The 18,293-nt window shown below is 48.3% G+C and overlaps 5 non-coding genes across 5 annotated transcripts; all 5 read left to right on the top strand.

Moving 5' to 3' along the window:
• Nucleotides 1-2,082: 2,082 nt before the first annotated feature.
• On the top strand, nucleotides 2,083-2,202 carry LOC124762841. The gene has a single exon (XR_007012581.1). It is a non-coding gene; the product is annotated as a 5S ribosomal RNA (ribosomal RNA).
• A 3,652-nt stretch (nucleotides 2,203-5,854) lies between these two features.
• On the top strand, nucleotides 5,855-5,974 carry LOC124762840. Its single transcript, XR_007012580.1, has one exon. It is a non-coding gene; the product is annotated as a 5S ribosomal RNA (ribosomal RNA).
• Nucleotides 5,975-9,626: 3,652 nt separating this feature from the next.
• On the top strand, nucleotides 9,627-9,746 carry LOC124762838. Its single transcript, XR_007012578.1, has one exon. It is a non-coding gene; the product is annotated as a 5S ribosomal RNA (ribosomal RNA).
• A 3,656-nt stretch (nucleotides 9,747-13,402) lies between these two features.
• LOC124762837 lies at nucleotides 13,403-13,522 on the top strand. Its single transcript, XR_007012577.1, has one exon. It is a non-coding gene; the product is annotated as a 5S ribosomal RNA (ribosomal RNA).
• A 3,656-nt stretch (nucleotides 13,523-17,178) lies between these two features.
• Nucleotides 17,179-17,298, top strand: LOC124762836. The gene has a single exon (XR_007012576.1). It is a non-coding gene; the product is annotated as a 5S ribosomal RNA (ribosomal RNA).
• Nucleotides 17,299-18,293: the final 995 nt, after the last annotated feature.

Below are 18,293 nucleotides of genomic sequence, written 5' to 3'. Positions count from 1 at the left end.
GAGGACTTCGCCCACCAATCCCTCCAAAGCCCCGACGGCAAGAGTGGTGCATTGCGAAAGTGTTGTGAAAATGCGCGCAGAGTGAAAGTGGGTACGTGTAGCAGTGCCAAAGTGAGAGTGACGTGTGCCAATCATAGCCATACAGTGTCCAGTGCCCAATAGCCAAATAAAGCAGGCAAAAGGAAATGATCAGTTTTTAATTTAGTGCAAAGGATACAAGACGTGTTCCAAGGTAACAGCGAAATGTCAAACAGTGTATTTCATGTAATTAATGTGTACTCTCGCCATCTCCATTCAAGGTACGTTTTTTTTTCCCCTCTCTCTCTCTCTCTCTCTCTCTCTCTCTCTCTCTCTCTCTCTGTCTCTCTCTCTCTCTTCTATAATCATTTTTTTTGTTGTTGTTTTGTAGGTTTTTTTTGTGTTTGTCTGTGTTTATTCCTTTGATGTATCCGTGTGTATAGATATAGTTATATACATTTATAAAGTTCGGCGCATCATGTGCCAAAACGTTGCATACCCCTTTGCGATTTACAAAAATTCTAACTTTAGACTTTCTCTGCCCCAAATTTTCCGTGGAACTGTTGCGTCCACTCTCACACAGTACACTAAATAACTTCCCCATTCATCATTTATGCACATAGATGTTCTGGCCCATATTCTCCTTTAGCCTTTGGCAAACACATAGCGAACATGCCAAAATAGGTGTATTCAAATACCATACGGGGGAAAAAAAAAAAAAAAACTTAAAATTAATTTAAATTCAATTTATAAAAAAAATCAAAGTAATGCAGTTTCTTTTTTATGTATAAAAAACCATAAACATTGAAGGGAAAAACTTATATAAAGGACACTCAGTGAATAAAAGTGTTGTAACTAAGCCAAGAGACTACTAAAAGAACAATCAGAACTGAAAACGAGAAAATATACAATTTCATGTAAAGATATGTAATTGTTAAAAATTGTAAATAAAAGTTTATATACGTTTAAAAAAAAAAAAAAAAAAAAAGGTGCTGTTGGCTCCCCTTCATTTTCTCCTTTTTACGCCGCTATCCCTGCCAGCCCTCTTTTCATACTACCTTTCTTTTGCGACATACGTGCTTCCTTAAGCATTTTCAACGTGCTAGGAATGCCTTGAAAATAACGAAACACTACGAATCGACAGATGTGACCTGAAATGAGTCAGGGCCACCTACTGTTTCGTAGCAGTGCAAAACTCCACAGAAGGAAAAAAAAAAAAAAAAAAATGAAAATAAATGACTGTAATAAACATAACATACGATATGAATGGCCTCAGTTGGAAGAAGAATGTGCCAAGGAAGATTTCTTAAAAGTGCCTGAAGATAACAAAACGGTATGAACCGACAGATATGTTCTGAAATACGTCAGGGCTGCTTATTGTTTTGTAGCAGCGTACGACTGCAAACTTGTAAACAAAAATGTATCTTTCGTCGCTAGAAGAGAAGGATGCTTTGGCGACCCTCCTGTGCCTTGTGTCCCTGTTTTCGCACCTTTGCACAGGTCTACTGGCCGCAAACGGCGTCTCGGACACGCCCGTTAGGCCCACGGCCGTCTCGCAGATGTTTCTCGTGCTTGTGCTGTCATATGGGCCACGACCCGAGCGGCAGCGAGCGGCAGTCGAGCAAAGTCGGGACAAGTCGGGACGGAAGGGGAGAGGTGCGAATGCACTGCACAGATCACGCAAATACCTGGACGCGAGCCGCGCGGCGTGTGTCAGGTGAGGAAGCTGCCGGGGGCGCCCTCCAGCAGGACACTGCTACACCCCGCACAGCCCCCCGCCGGATAACGGGAACAAGATGCGTCGCCCGCGCCGCACGCACCAAGCGAAACGAATGACGGGCGGCGCACCGAGCAGCCGCGTGTCTCACGCAAGTGGCGGCGCGGCGCGCCCGCCAGTCCGGCAGACGCCTCTGAGACGCCGGACGCGCACTCGGCGCCGCCTTCGAGGCTCCAGCTGTTGCGGAAGGACGTGCTCTGCGTCAAATGTGTCACCGAAAACTGCGATTGTGTGTGTTGGGAGAAGAGGCAGAGGCGTCTTCTGTCGTGCGGCTACAGTATAAGGGCGCCAACGGCCATACCATGTTGAATACACCGGTTCTCGTCCGATCACCGAAGTTAAGCAACATCGGGCCCGGTTAGTACTTGGATGGGTGACCGCCTGGGAACACCGGGTGCTCGCACGCCTCGGATTCGGACCAAAATTCGGAAGAACAATCAAGAACGTCATTACAAATGCCACCTCAAAAATAACAGTAAACGGATGGACTTCCAAGTCAATAAGACTGGGAAGATCCGTCAGGCAAGGATGTCCATTATCGATGGCACTTTTCACAATAGCCCTCGACCCACTACTACGAAAACTAACAGCCGAAATCGGAGGATACACAATGGGTGCAACAAACATCGTATGCACGGCCTATGTTGACGACATGGGCATATTCATCCAAAACGAAGAAGAACTAGGAATAATCCAGCCTATCATGGAATCCTTCGAAAAGGCTTCAGGTGCCAAAACGAATCCGACGAAGACAGTGCTACTACCAATAGGCAACGGCAGACTGCGACCAGCGAGACAGTGGTACCGAGTGACAAACAACCATAGGGCACTCGGAGTGGAACTACAGCAGTGCCCTTTGAAAATGGCAGCACAAAACTGGCGCAGCGTCTTGAACACAACGAGAGGGCTCGTGAGGATACACGCGAACCGGAACCTGACGCTGAGCCAAAGAGTGCAGTTAGTAAACGAAACAATCCTGTCGAAAGCGTGGTACATGGCGCAAATACTATGTGCTCCGACGGAAATTGCGCGAGCGATAGGAAGTGCGGCGTACTACTTGCTGTGGAGGCGGGAAATCTTCAAGGTCTCCCAGGCGACGTGTTTCCTGTCAAGGGACGAAGGCGGACTTGGTCTGACTGACGTTAAGACGAAATGCGCGGCACTGCTTCTACACCGTGCGATGAAAATGGCAAACCAGAACAACAACAGTATAACGTCCAGCCTGATAAACCAATATAAACCTGAATCTGAAGAGGCTCCTGTAGACACTACGAACATACCATTCAAGTTGCGGCACATAAAACAGATGGCAATCGACAAGAGTTACATCACCGCGGTCGTTGCCAACCCACAGCAAAGAACGGCGAGGAACATCTACAGCGCTCTGAGGGGGAAGGCAAGAAAGTCCAAAATAGAGACGAGTTTTCCAGACCATGACTGGCCACAGGTCTGGAAGAATGTCTCGGAACGGACACTTCCTGAGCACGCCAGGGACACGTGGTATAAAATCATCCACAAAACAGTGCCGACAAACGAAAAACTGGCACGCATAAAAATGCGGGAATCCCCAAACTGCGAGCTCTGCAACCAGACCGACACCATCGAGCATCGTTTTGGCTGCAGAGAGAGCGGGGAAATATGGGCGGCAGCGAGAAAAATGATCGCCCACATCAACAGAACCGACGAGAGGGCGATACATGTCTCAGCTGTCACTGTCCCGGACGCGAAGCCTTTCCCCAAAGCGAAACGCCTGGCCACAATGTGGATCATCGCCATGACGGCACACGCCATCGTCACGAAACGGCAGACCGACAAGGCGCAGTTCCTCACGGACCTGTGGGAGGAACACAGGAGGGCCAAACAACGCTCCAAGTACCGAGAGACCTTCCAGAACTTCCTGCAGGTCCCGCTGGACGCCGCCTTCCGAGACGCCTTCAACACGACGTGACCGACGCCCTCCCACAACACCCACACCCCAGTCGCTGAGGACTTCGCCCACCAATCCCTCCAAAGCCCCGACGGCAAGAGTGGTGCATTGCGAAAGTGTTGTGAAAATGCGCGCAGAGTGAAAGTGGGTACGTGTAGCAGTGCCAAAGTGAGAGTGACGTGTGCCAATCATAGCCATACAGTGTCCAGTGCCCAATAGCCAAATAAAGCAGGCAAAAGGAAATGATCAGTTTTTAATTTAGTGCAAAGGATACAAGACGTGTTCCAAGGTAACAGCGAAATGTCAAACAGTGTATTTCATGTAATTAATGTGTACTCTCGCCATCTCCATTCAAGGTACGTTTTTTTTTCCCCTCTCTCTCTCTCTCTCTCTCTCTCTCTCTCTCTCTCTCTGTCTCTCTCTCTCTCTTCTATAATCATTTTTTTTGTTGTTGTTTTGTAGGTTTTTTTTGTGTTTGTCTGTGTTTATTCCTTTGATGTATCCGTGTGTATAGATATAGTTATATACATTTATAAAGTTCGGCGCATCATGTGCCAAAACGTTGCATACCCCTTTGCGATTTACAAAAATTCTAACTTTAGACTTTCTCTGCCCCAAATTTTCCGTGGAACTGTTGCGTCCACTCTCACACAGTACACTAAATAACTTCCCCATTCATCATTTATGCACATAGATGTTCTGGCCCATATTCTCCTTTAGCCTTTGGCAAACACATAGCGAACATGCCAAAATAGGTGTATTCAAATACCATACGGGGGAAAAAAAAAAAAAAACTTAAAATTAATTTAAATTCAATTTATAAAAAAAATCAAAGTAATGCAGTTTCTTTTTTATGTATAAAAAACCATAAACATTGAAGGGAAAAACTTATATAAAGGACACTCAGTGAATAAAAGTGTTGTAACTAAGCCAAGAGACTACTAAAAGAACAATCAGAACTGAAAACGAGAAAATATACAATTTCATGTAAAGATATGTAATTGTTAAAAATTGTAAATAAAAGTTTATATACGTTTAAAAAAAAAAAAAAAAAAAAGGTGCTGTTGGCTCCCCTTCATTTTCTCCTTTTTACGCCGCTATCCCTGCCAGCCCTCTTTTCATACTACCTTTCTTTTGCGACATACGTGCTTCCTTAAGCATTTTCAACGTGCTAGGAATGCCTTGAAAATAACGAAACACTACGAATCGACAGATGTGACCTGAAATGAGTCAGGGCCACCTACTGTTTCGTAGCAGTGCAAAACTCCACAGAAGGAAAAAAAAAAAAAAAAAATGAAAATAAATGACTGTAATAAACATAACATACGATATGAATGGCCTCAGTTGGAAGAAGAATGTGCCAAGGAAGATTTCTTAAAAGTGCCTGAAGATAACAAAACGGTATGAACCGACAGATATGTTCTGAAATACGTCAGGGCTGCTTATTGTTTTGTAGCAGCGTACGACTGCAAACTTGTAAACAAAAATGTATCTTTCGTCGCTAGAAGAGAAGGATGCTTTGGCGACCCTCCTGTGCCTTGTGTCCCTGTTTTCGCACCTTTGCACAGGTCTACTGGCCGCAAACGGCGTCTCGGACACGCCCGTTAGGCCCACGGCCGTCTCGCAGATGTTTCTCGTGCTTGTGCTGTCATATGGGCCACGACCCGAGCGGCAGCGAGCGGCAGTCGAGCAAAGTCGGGACAAGTCGGGACGGAAGGGGAGAGGTGCGAATGCACTGCACAGATCACGCAAATACCTGGACGCGAGCCGCGCGGCGTGTGTCAGGTGAGGAAGCTGCCGGGGGCGCCCTCCAGCAGGACACTGCTACACCCCGCACAGCCCCCCGCCGGATAACGGGAACAAGATGCGTCGCCCGCGCCGCACGCACCAAGCGAAACGAATGACGGGCGGCGCACCGAGCAGCCGCGTGTCTCACGCAAGTGGCGGCGCGGCGCGCCCGCCAGTCCGGCAGACGCCTCTGAGACGCCGGACGCGCACTCGGCGCCGCCTTCGAGGCTCCAGCTGTTGCGGAAGGACGTGCTCTGCGTCAAATGTGTCACCGAAAACTGCGATTGTGTGTGTTGGGAGAAGAGGCAGAGGCGTCTTCTGTCGTGCGGCTACAGTATAAGGGCGCCAACGGCCATACCATGTTGAATACACCGGTTCTCGTCCGATCACCGAAGTTAAGCAACATCGGGCCCGGTTAGTACTTGGATGGGTGACCGCCTGGGAACACCGGGTGCTCGCACGCCTCGGATTCGGACCAAAATTCGGAAGAACAATCAAGAACGTCATTACAAATGCCACCTCAAAAATAACAGTAAACGGATGGACTTCCAAGTCAATAAGACTGGGAAGATCCGTCAGGCAAGGATGTCCATTATCGATGGCACTTTTCACAATAGCCCTCGACCCACTACTACGAAAACTAACAGCCGAAATCGGAGGATACACAATGGGTGCAACAAACATCGTATGCACGGCCTATGTTGACGACATGGGCATATTCATCCAAAACGAAGAAGAACTAGGAATAATCCAGCCTATCATGGAATCCTTCGAAAAGGCTTCAGGTGCCAAAACGAATCCGACGAAGACAGTGCTACTACCAATAGGCAACGGCAGACTGCGACCAGCGAGACAGTGGTACCGAGTGACAAACAACCATAGGGCACTCGGAGTGGAACTACAGCAGTGCCCTTTGAAAATGGCAGCACAAAACTGGCGCAGCGTCTTGAACACAACGAGAGGGCTCGTGAGGATACACGCGAACCGGAACCTGACGCTGAGCCAAAGAGTGCAGTTAGTAAACGAAACAATCCTGTCGAAAGCGTGGTACATGGCGCAAATACTATGTGCTCCGACGGAAATTGCGCGAGCGATAGGAAGTGCGGCGTACTACTTGCTGTGGAGGCGGGAAATCTTCAAGGTCTCCCAGGCGACGTGTTTCCTGTCAAGGGACGAAGGCGGACTTGGTCTGACTGACGTTAAGACGAAATGCGCGGCACTGCTTCTACACCGTGCGATGAAAATGGCAAACCAGAACAACAACAGTATAACGTCCAGCCTGATAAACCAATATAAACCTGAATCTGAAGAGGCTCCTGTAGACACTACGAACATACCATTCAAGTTGCGGCACATAAAACAGATGGCAATCGACAAGAGTTACATCACCGCGGTCGTTGCCAACCCACAGCAAAGAACGGCGAGGAACATCTACAGCGCTCTGAGGGGGAAGGCAAGAAAGTCCAAAATAGAGACGAGTTTTCCAGACCATGACTGGCCACAGGTCTGGAAGAATGTCTCGGAACGGACACTTCCTGAGCACGCCAGGGACACGTGGTATAAAATCATCCACAAAACAGTGCCGACAAACGAAAAACTGGCACGCATAAAAATGCGGGAATCCCCAAACTGCGAGCTCTGCAACCAGACCGACACCATCGAGCATCGTTTTGGCTGCAGAGAGAGCGGGGAAATATGGGCGGCAGCGAGAAAAATGATCGCCCACATCAACAGAACCGACGAGAGGGCGATACATGTCTCAGCTGTCACTGTCCCGGACGCGAAGCCTTTCCCCAAAGCGAAACGCCTGGCCACAATGTGGATCATCGCCATGACGGCACACGCCATCGTCACGAAACGGCAGACCGACAAGGCGCAGTTCCTCACGGACCTGTGGGAGGAACACAGGAGGGCCAAACAACGCTCCAAGTACCGAGAGACCTTCCAGAACTTCCTGCAGGTCCCGCTGGACGCCGCCTTCCGAGACGCCTTCAACACGACGTGACCGACGCCCTCCCACAACACCCACACCCCAGTCGCTGAGGACTTCGCCCACCAATCCCTCCAAAGCCCCGACGGCAAGAGTGGTGCATTGCGAAAGTGTTGTGAAAATGCGCGCAGAGTGAAAGTGGGTACGTGTAGCAGTGCCAAAGTGAGAGTGACGTGTGCCAATCATAGCCATACAGTGTCCAGTGCCCAATAGCCAAATAAAGCAGGCAAAAGGAAATGATCAGTTTTTAATTTAGTGCAAAGGATACAAGACGTGTTCCAAGGTAACAGCGAAATGTCAAACAGTGTATTTCATGTAATTAATGTGTACTCTCGCCATCTCCATTCAAGGTACGTTTTTTTTTCCCCTCTCTCTCTCTCTCTCTCTCTCTCTCTCTCTCTCTCTCTGTCTCTCTCTCTCTCTTCTATAATCATTTTTTTTGTTGTTGTTTTGTAGGTTTTTTTTGTGTTTGTCTGTGTTTATTCCTTTGATGTATCCGTGTGTATAGATATAGTTATATACATTTATAAAGTTCGGCGCATCATGTGCCAAAACGTTGCATACCCCTTTGCGATTTACAAAAATTCTAACTTTAGACTTTCTCTGCCCCAAATTTTCCGTGGAACTGTTGCGTCCACTCTCACACAGTACACTAAATAACTTCCCCATTCATCATTTATGCACATAGATGTTCTGGCCCATATTCTCCTTTAGCCTTTGGCAAACACATAGCGAACATGCCAAAATAGGTGTATTCAAATACCATACGGGGGAAAAAAAAAAAAAAACTTAAAATTAATTTAAATTCAATTTATAAAAAAAATCAAAGTAATGCAGTTTCTTTTTTATGTATAAAAAACCATAAACATTGAAGGGAAAAACTTATATAAAGGACACTCAGTGAATAAAAGTGTTGTAACTAAGCCAAGAGACTACTAAAAGAACAATCAGAACTGAAAACGAGAAAATATACAATTTCATGTAAAGATATGTAATTGTTAAAAATTGTAAATAAAAGTTTATATACGTTTAAAAAAAAAAAAAAAAAAAAGGTGCTGTTGGCTCCCCTTCATTTTCTCCTTTTTACGCCGCTATCCCTGCCAGCCCTCTTTTCATACTACCTTTCTTTTGCGACATACGTGCTTCCTTAAGCATTTTCAACGTGCTAGGAATGCCTTGAAAATAACGAAACACTACGAATCGACAGATGTGACCTGAAATGAGTCAGGGCCACCTACTGTTTCGTAGCAGTGCAAAACTCCACAGAAGGAAAAAAAAAAAAAAAAAATGAAAATAAATGACTGTAATAAACATAACATACGATATGAATGGCCTCAGTTGGAAGAAGAATGTGCCAAGGAAGATTTCTTAAAAGTGCCTGAAGATAACAAAACGGTATGAACCGACAGATATGTTCTGAAATACGTCAGGGCTGCTTATTGTTTTGTAGCAGCGTACGACTGCAAACTTGTAAACAAAAATGTATCTTTCGTCGCTAGAAGAGAAGGATGCTTTGGCGACCCTCCTGTGCCTTGTGTCCCTGTTTTCGCACCTTTGCACAGGTCTACTGGCCGCAAACGGCGTCTCGGACACGCCCGTTAGGCCCACGGCCGTCTCGCAGATGTTTCTCGTGCTTGTGCTGTCATATGGGCCACGACCCGAGCGGCAGCGAGCGGCAGTCGAGCAAAGTCGGGACAAGTCGGGACGGAAGGGGAGAGGTGCGAATGCACTGCACAGATCACGCAAATACCTGGACGCGAGCCGCGCGGCGTGTGTCAGGTGAGGAAGCTGCCGGGGGCGCCCTCCAGCAGGACACTGCTACACCCCGCACAGCCCCCCGCCGGATAACGGGAACAAGATGCGTCGCCCGCGCCGCACGCACCAAGCGAAACGAATGACGGGCGGCGCACCGAGCAGCCGCGTGTCTCACGCAAGTGGCGGCGCGGCGCGCCCGCCAGTCCGGCAGACGCCTCTGAGACGCCGGACGCGCACTCGGCGCCGCCTTCGAGGCTCCAGCTGTTGCGGAAGGACGTGCTCTGCGTCAAATGTGTCACCGAAAACTGCGATTGTGTGTGTTGGGAGAAGAGGCAGAGGCGTCTTCTGTCGTGCGGCTACAGTATAAGGGCGCCAACGGCCATACCATGTTGAATACACCGGTTCTCGTCCGATCACCGAAGTTAAGCAACATCGGGCCCGGTTAGTACTTGGATGGGTGACCGCCTGGGAACACCGGGTGCTCGCACGCCTCGGATTCGGACCAAAATTCGGAAGAACAATCAAGAACGTCATTACAAATGCCACCTCAAAAATAACAGTAAACGGATGGACTTCCAAGTCAATAAGACTGGGAAGATCCGTCAGGCAAGGATGTCCATTATCGATGGCACTTTTCACAATAGCCCTCGACCCACTACTACGAAAACTAACAGCCGAAATCGGAGGATACACAATGGGTGCAACAAACATCGTATGCACGGCCTATGTTGACGACATGGGCATATTCATCCAAAACGAAGAAGAACTAGGAATAATCCAGCCTATCATGGAATCCTTCGAAAAGGCTTCAGGTGCCAAAACGAATCCGACGAAGACAGTGCTACTACCAATAGGCAACGGCAGACTGCGACCAGCGAGACAGTGGTACCGAGTGACAAACAACCATAGGGCACTCGGAGTGGAACTACAGCAGTGCCCTTTGAAAATGGCAGCACAAAACTGGCGCAGCGTCTTGAACACAACGAGAGGGCTCGTGAGGATACACGCGAACCGGAACCTGACGCTGAGCCAAAGAGTGCAGTTAGTAAACGAAACAATCCTGTCGAAAGCGTGGTACATGGCGCAAATACTATGTGCTCCGACGGAAATTGCGCGAGCGATAGGAAGTGCGGCGTACTACTTGCTGTGGAGGCGGGAAATCTTCAAGGTCTCCCAGGCGACGTGTTTCCTGTCAAGGGACGAAGGCGGACTTGGTCTGACTGACGTTAAGACGAAATGCGCGGCACTGCTTCTACACCGTGCGATGAAAATGGCAAACCAGAACAACAACAGTATAACGTCCAGCCTGATAAACCAATATAAACCTGAATCTGAAGAGGCTCCTGTAGACACTACGAACATACCATTCAAGTTGCGGCACATAAAACAGATGGCAATCGACAAGAGTTACATCACCGCGGTCGTTGCCAACCCACAGCAAAGAACGGCGAGGAACATCTACAGCGCTCTGAGGGGGAAGGCAAGAAAGTCCAAAATAGAGACGAGTTTTCCAGACCATGACTGGCCACAGGTCTGGAAGAATGTCTCGGAACGGACACTTCCTGAGCACGCCAGGGACACGTGGTATAAAATCATCCACAAAACAGTGCCGACAAACGAAAAACTGGCACGCATAAAAATGCGGGAATCCCCAAACTGCGAGCTCTGCAACCAGACCGACACCATCGAGCATCGTTTTGGCTGCAGAGAGAGCGGGGAAATATGGGCGGCAGCGAGAAAAATGATCGCCCACATCAACAGAACCGACGAGAGGGCGATACATGTCTCAGCTGTCACTGTCCCGGACGCGAAGCCTTTCCCCAAAGCGAAACGCCTGGCCACAATGTGGATCATCGCCATGACGGCACACGCCATCGTCACGAAACGGCAGACCGACAAGGCGCAGTTCCTCACGGACCTGTGGGAGGAACACAGGAGGGCCAAACAACGCTCCAAGTACCGAGAGACCTTCCAGAACTTCCTGCAGGTCCCGCTGGACGCCGCCTTCCGAGACGCCTTCAACACGACGTGACCGACGCCCTCCCACAACACCCACACCCCAGTCGCTGAGGACTTCGCCCACCAATCCCTCCAAAGCCCCGACGGCAAGAGTGGTGCATTGCGAAAGTGTTGTGAAAATGCGCGCAGAGTGAAAGTGGGTACGTGTAGCAGTGCCAAAGTGAGAGTGACGTGTGCCAATCATAGCCATACAGTGTCCAGTGCCCAATAGCCAAATAAAGCAGGCAAAAGGAAATGATCAGTTTTTAATTTAGTGCAAAGGATACAAGACGTGTTCCAAGGTAACAGCGAAATGTCAAACAGTGTATTTCATGTAATTAATGTGTACTCTCGCCATCTCCATTCAAGGTACGTTTTTTTTTCCCCTCTCTCTCTCTCTCTCTCTCTCTCTCTCTCTCTCTCTCTCTCTGTCTCTCTCTCTCTCTTCTATAATCATTTTTTTTGTTGTTGTTTTGTAGGTTTTTTTTGTGTTTGTCTGTGTTTATTCCTTTGATGTATCCGTGTGTATAGATATAGTTATATACATTTATAAAGTTCGGCGCATCATGTGCCAAAACGTTGCATACCCCTTTGCGATTTACAAAAATTCTAACTTTAGACTTTCTCTGCCCCAAATTTTCCGTGGAACTGTTGCGTCCACTCTCACACAGTACACTAAATAACTTCCCCATTCATCATTTATGCACATAGATGTTCTGGCCCATATTCTCCTTTAGCCTTTGGCAAACACATAGCGAACATGCCAAAATAGGTGTATTCAAATACCATACGGGGGAAAAAAAAAAAAAAACTTAAAATTAATTTAAATTCAATTTATAAAAAAAATCAAAGTAATGCAGTTTCTTTTTTATGTATAAAAAACCATAAACATTGAAGGGAAAAACTTATATAAAGGACACTCAGTGAATAAAAGTGTTGTAACTAAGCCAAGAGACTACTAAAAGAACAATCAGAACTGAAAACGAGAAAATATACAATTTCATGTAAAGATATGTAATTGTTAAAAATTGTAAATAAAAGTTTATATACGTTTAAAAAAAAAAAAAAAAAAAAGGTGCTGTTGGCTCCCCTTCATTTTCTCCTTTTTACGCCGCTATCCCTGCCAGCCCTCTTTTCATACTACCTTTCTTTTGCGACATACGTGCTTCCTTAAGCATTTTCAACGTGCTAGGAATGCCTTGAAAATAACGAAACACTACGAATCGACAGATGTGACCTGAAATGAGTCAGGGCCACCTACTGTTTCGTAGCAGTGCAAAACTCCACAGAAGGAAAAAAAAAAAAAAAAAATGAAAATAAATGACTGTAATAAACATAACATACGATATGAATGGCCTCAGTTGGAAGAAGAATGTGCCAAGGAAGATTTCTTAAAAGTGCCTGAAGATAACAAAACGGTATGAACCGACAGATATGTTCTGAAATACGTCAGGGCTGCTTATTGTTTTGTAGCAGCGTACGACTGCAAACTTGTAAACAAAAATGTATCTTTCGTCGCTAGAAGAGAAGGATGCTTTGGCGACCCTCCTGTGCCTTGTGTCCCTGTTTTCGCACCTTTGCACAGGTCTACTGGCCGCAAACGGCGTCTCGGACACGCCCGTTAGGCCCACGGCCGTCTCGCAGATGTTTCTCGTGCTTGTGCTGTCATATGGGCCACGACCCGAGCGGCAGCGAGCGGCAGTCGAGCAAAGTCGGGACAAGTCGGGACGGAAGGGGAGAGGTGCGAATGCACTGCACAGATCACGCAAATACCTGGACGCGAGCCGCGCGGCGTGTGTCAGGTGAGGAAGCTGCCGGGGGCGCCCTCCAGCAGGACACTGCTACACCCCGCACAGCCCCCCGCCGGATAACGGGAACAAGATGCGTCGCCCGCGCCGCACGCACCAAGCGAAACGAATGACGGGCGGCGCACCGAGCAGCCGCGTGTCTCACGCAAGTGGCGGCGCGGCGCGCCCGCCAGTCCGGCAGACGCCTCTGAGACGCCGGACGCGCACTCGGCGCCGCCTTCGAGGCTCCAGCTGTTGCGGAAGGACGTGCTCTGCGTCAAATGTGTCACCGAAAACTGCGATTGTGTGTGTTGGGAGAAGAGGCAGAGGCGTCTTCTGTCGTGCGGCTACAGTATAAGGGCGCCAACGGCCATACCATGTTGAATACACCGGTTCTCGTCCGATCACCGAAGTTAAGCAACATCGGGCCCGGTTAGTACTTGGATGGGTGACCGCCTGGGAACACCGGGTGCTCGCACGCCTCGGATTCGGACCAAAATTCGGAAGAACAATCAAGAACGTCATTACAAATGCCACCTCAAAAATAACAGTAAACGGATGGACTTCCAAGTCAATAAGACTGGGAAGATCCGTCAGGCAAGGATGTCCATTATCGATGGCACTTTTCACAATAGCCCTCGACCCACTACTACGAAAACTAACAGCCGAAATCGGAGGATACACAATGGGTGCAACAAACATCGTATGCACGGCCTATGTTGACGACATGGGCATATTCATCCAAAACGAAGAAGAACTAGGAATAATCCAGCCTATCATGGAATCCTTCGAAAAGGCTTCAGGTGCCAAAACGAATCCGACGAAGACAGTGCTACTACCAATAGGCAACGGCAGACTGCGACCAGCGAGACAGTGGTACCGAGTGACAAACAACCATAGGGCACTCGGAGTGGAACTACAGCAGTGCCCTTTGAAAATGGCAGCACAAAACTGGCGCAGCGTCTTGAACACAACGAGAGGGCTCGTGAGGATACACGCGAACCGGAACCTGACGCTGAGCCAAAGAGTGCAGTTAGTAAACGAAACAATCCTGTCGAAAGCGTGGTACATGGCGCAAATACTATGTGCTCCGACGGAAATTGCGCGAGCGATAGGAAGTGCGGCGTACTACTTGCTGTGGAGGCGGGAAATCTTCAAGGTCTCCCAGGCGACGTGTTTCCTGTCAAGGGACGAAGGCGGACTTGGTCTGACTGACGTTAAGACGAAATGCGCGGCACTGCTTCTACACCGTGCGATGAAAATGGCAAACCAGAACAACAACAGTATAACGTCCAGCCTGATAAACCAATATAAACCTGAATCTGAAGAGGCTCCTGTAGACACTACGAACATACCATTCAAGTTGCGGCACATAAAACAGATGGCAATCGACAAGAGTTACATCACCGCGGTCGTTGCCAACCCACAGCAAAGAACGGCGAGGAACATCTACAGCGCTCTGAGGGGGAAGGCAAGAAAGTCCAAAATAGAGACGAGTTTTCCAGACCATGACTGGCCACAGGTCTGGAAGAATGTCTCGGAACGGACACTTCCTGAGCACGCCAGGGACACGTGGTATAAAATCATCCACAAAACAGTGCCGACAAACGAAAAACTGGCACGCATAAAAATGCGGGAATCCCCAAACTGCGAGCTCTGCAACCAGACCGACACCATCGAGCATCGTTTTGGCTGCAGAGAGAGCGGGGAAATATGGGCGGCAGCGAGAAAAATGATCGCCCACATCAACAGAACCGACGAGAGGGCGATACATGTCTCAGCTGTCACTGTCCCGGACGCGAAGCCTTTCCCCAAAGCGAAACGCCTGGCCACAATGTGGATCATCGCCATGACGGCACACGCCATCGTCACGAAACGGCAGACCGACAAGGCGCAGTTCCTCACGGACCTGTGGGAGGAACACAGGAGGGCCAAACAACGCTCCAAGTACCGAGAGACCTTCCAGAACTTCCTGCAGGTCCCGCTGGACGCCGCCTTCCGAGACGCCTTCAACACGACGTGACCGACGCCCTCCCACAACACCCACACCCCAGTCGCTGAGGACTTCGCCCACCAATCCCTCCAAAGCCCCGACGGCAAGAGTGGTGCATTGCGAAAGTGTTGTGAAAATGCGCGCAGAGTGAAAGTGGGTACGTGTAGCAGTGCCAAAGTGAGAGTGACGTGTGCCAATCATAGCCATACAGTGTCCAGTGCCCAATAGCCAAATAAAGCAGGCAAAAGGAAATGATCAGTTTTTAATTTAGTGCAAAGGATACAAGACGTGTTCCAAGGTAACAGCGAAATGTCAAACAGTGTATTTCATGTAATTAATGTGTACTCTCGCCATCTCCATTCAAGGTACGTTTTTTTTTCCCCTCTCTCTCTCTCTCTCTCTCTCTCTCTCTCTCTCTCTCTCTCTGTCTCTCTCTCTCTCTTCTATAATCATTTTTTTTGTTGTTGTTTTGTAGGTTTTTTTTGTGTTTGTCTGTGTTTATTCCTTTGATGTATCCGTGTGTATAGATATAGTTATATACATTTATAAAGTTCGGCGCATCATGTGCCAAAACGTTGCATACCCCTTTGCGATTTACAAAAATTCTAACTTTAGACTTTCTCTGCCCCAAATTTTCCGTGGAACTGTTGCGTCCACTCTCACACAGTACACTAAATAACTTCCCCATTCATCATTTATGCACATAGATGTTCTGGCCCATATTCTCCTTTAGCCTTTGGCAAACACATAGCGAACATGCCAAAATAGGTGTATTCAAATACCATACGGGGGAAAAAAAAAAAAAAACTTAAAATTAATTTAAATTCAATTTATAAAAAAAATCAAAGTAATGCAGTTTCTTTTTTATGTATAAAAAACCATAAACATTGAAGGGAAAAACTTATATAAAGGACACTCAGTGAATAAAAGTGTTGTAACTAAGCCAAGAGACTACTAAAAGAACAATCAGAACTGAAAACGAGAAAATATACAATTTCATGTAAAGATATGTAATTGTTAAAAATTGTAAATAAAAGTTTATATACGTTTAAAAAAAAAAAAAAAAAAAAGGTGCTGTTGGCTCCCCTTCATTTTCTCCTTTTTACGCCGCTATCCCTGCCAGCCCTCTTTTCATACTACCTTTCTTTTGCGACATACGTGCTTCCTTAAGCATTTTCAACGTGCTAGGAATGCCTTGAAAATAACGAAACACTACGAATCGACAGATGTGACCTGAAATGAGTCAGGGCCACCTACTGTTTCGTAGCAGTGCAAAACTCCACAGAAGGAAAAAAAAAAAAAAAAAATGAAAATAAATGACTGTAATAAACATAACATACGATATGAATGGCCTCAGTTGGAAGAAGAATGTGCCAAGGAAGATTTCTTAAAAGTGCCTGAAGATAACAAAACGGTATGAACCGACAGATATGTTCTGAAATACGTCAGGGCTGCTTATTGTTTTGTAGCAGCGTACGACTGCAAACTTGTAAACAAAAATGTATCTTTCGTCGCTAGAAGAGAAGGATGCTTTGGCGACCCTCCTGTGCCTTGTGTCCCTGTTTTCGCACCTTTGCACAGGTCTACTGGCCGCAAACGGCGTCTCGGACACGCCCGTTAGGCCCACGGCCGTCTCGCAGATGTTTCTCGTGCTTGTGCTGTCATATGGGCCACGACCCGAGCGGCAGCGAGCGGCAGTCGAGCAAAGTCGGGACAAGTCGGGACGGAAGGGGAGAGGTGCGAATGCACTGCACAGATCACGCAAATACCTGGACGCGAGCCGCGCGGCGTGTGTCAGGTGAGGAAGCTGCCGGGGGCGCCCTCCAGCAGGACACTGCTACACCCCGCACAGCCCCCCGCCGGATAACGGGAACAAGATGCGTCGCCCGCGCCGCACGCACCAAGCGAAACGAATGACGGGCGGCGCACCGAGCAGCCGCGTGTCTCACGCAAGTGGCGGCGCGGCGCGCCCGCCAGTCCGGCAGACGCCTCTGAGACGCCGGACGCGCACTCGGCGCCGCCTTCGAGGCTCCAGCTGTTGCGGAAGGACGTGCTCTGCGTCAAATGTGTCACCGAAAACTGCGATTGTGTGTGTTGGGAGAAGAGGCAGAGGCGTCTTCTGTCGTGCGGCTACAGTATAAGGGCGCCAACGGCCATACCATGTTGAATACACCGGTTCTCGTCCGATCACCGAAGTTAAGCAACATCGGGCCCGGTTAGTACTTGGATGGGTGACCGCCTGGGAACACCGGGTGCTCGCACGCCTCGGATTCGGACCAAAATTCGGAAGAACAATCAAGAACGTCATTACAAATGCCACCTCAAAAATAACAGTAAACGGATGGACTTCCAAGTCAATAAGACTGGGAAGATCCGTCAGGCAAGGATGTCCATTATCGATGGCACTTTTCACAATAGCCCTCGACCCACTACTACGAAAACTAACAGCCGAAATCGGAGGATACACAATGGGTGCAACAAACATCGTATGCACGGCCTATGCTGACGACATGGGCATATTCATCCAAAACGAAGAAGAACTAGGAATAATCCAGCCTATCATGGAATCCTTCGAAAAGGCTTCAGGTGCCAAAACGAATCCGACGAAGACAGTGCTACTACCAATAGGCAACGGCAGACTGCGACCAGCGAGACAGTGGTACCGAGTGACAAACAACCATAGGGCACTCGGAGTGGAACTACAGCAGTGCCCTTTGAAAATGGCAGCACAAAACTGGCGCAGCGTCTTGAACACAACGAGAGGGCTCGTGAGGATACACGCGAACCGGAACCTGACGCTGAGCCAAAGAGTGCAGTTAGTAAACGAAACAATCCTGTCGAAAGCGTGGTACATGGCGCAAATACTATGTGCTCCGACGGAAATTGCGCGAGCGATAGGAAGTGCGGCGTACTACTTGCTGTGGAGGCGGGAAATCTTCAAGGTCTCCCAGGCGACGTGTTTCCTGTCAAGGGACGAAGGCGGACTTGGTCTGACTGACGTTAAGACGAAATGCGCGGCACTGCTTCTACACCGTGCGATGAAAATGGCAAACCAGAACAACAACAGTATAACGTCCAGCCTGATAAACCAATATAAACCTGAATCTGAAGAGGCTCCTGTAGACACTACGAACATACCATTCAAGTTGCGGCACATAAAACAGATGGCAATCGACAAGAGTTACATCACCGCGGTCGTTGCCAACCCACAGCAAAGAACGGCGAGGAACATCTACAGCGCTCTGAGGGGGAAGGCAAGA

Source organism: Schistocerca piceifrons, unplaced genomic scaffold, assembly GCF_021461385.2.
Source record: "Schistocerca piceifrons isolate TAMUIC-IGC-003096 unplaced genomic scaffold, iqSchPice1.1 HiC_scaffold_608, whole genome shotgun sequence".
Taxonomy (NCBI): Eukaryota; Metazoa; Arthropoda; class Insecta; order Orthoptera; family Acrididae; genus Schistocerca; species Schistocerca piceifrons.
Note: the sequence above shows the minus strand (reverse complement) of the source record. Positions and strands in the feature narration are given on the sequence as shown.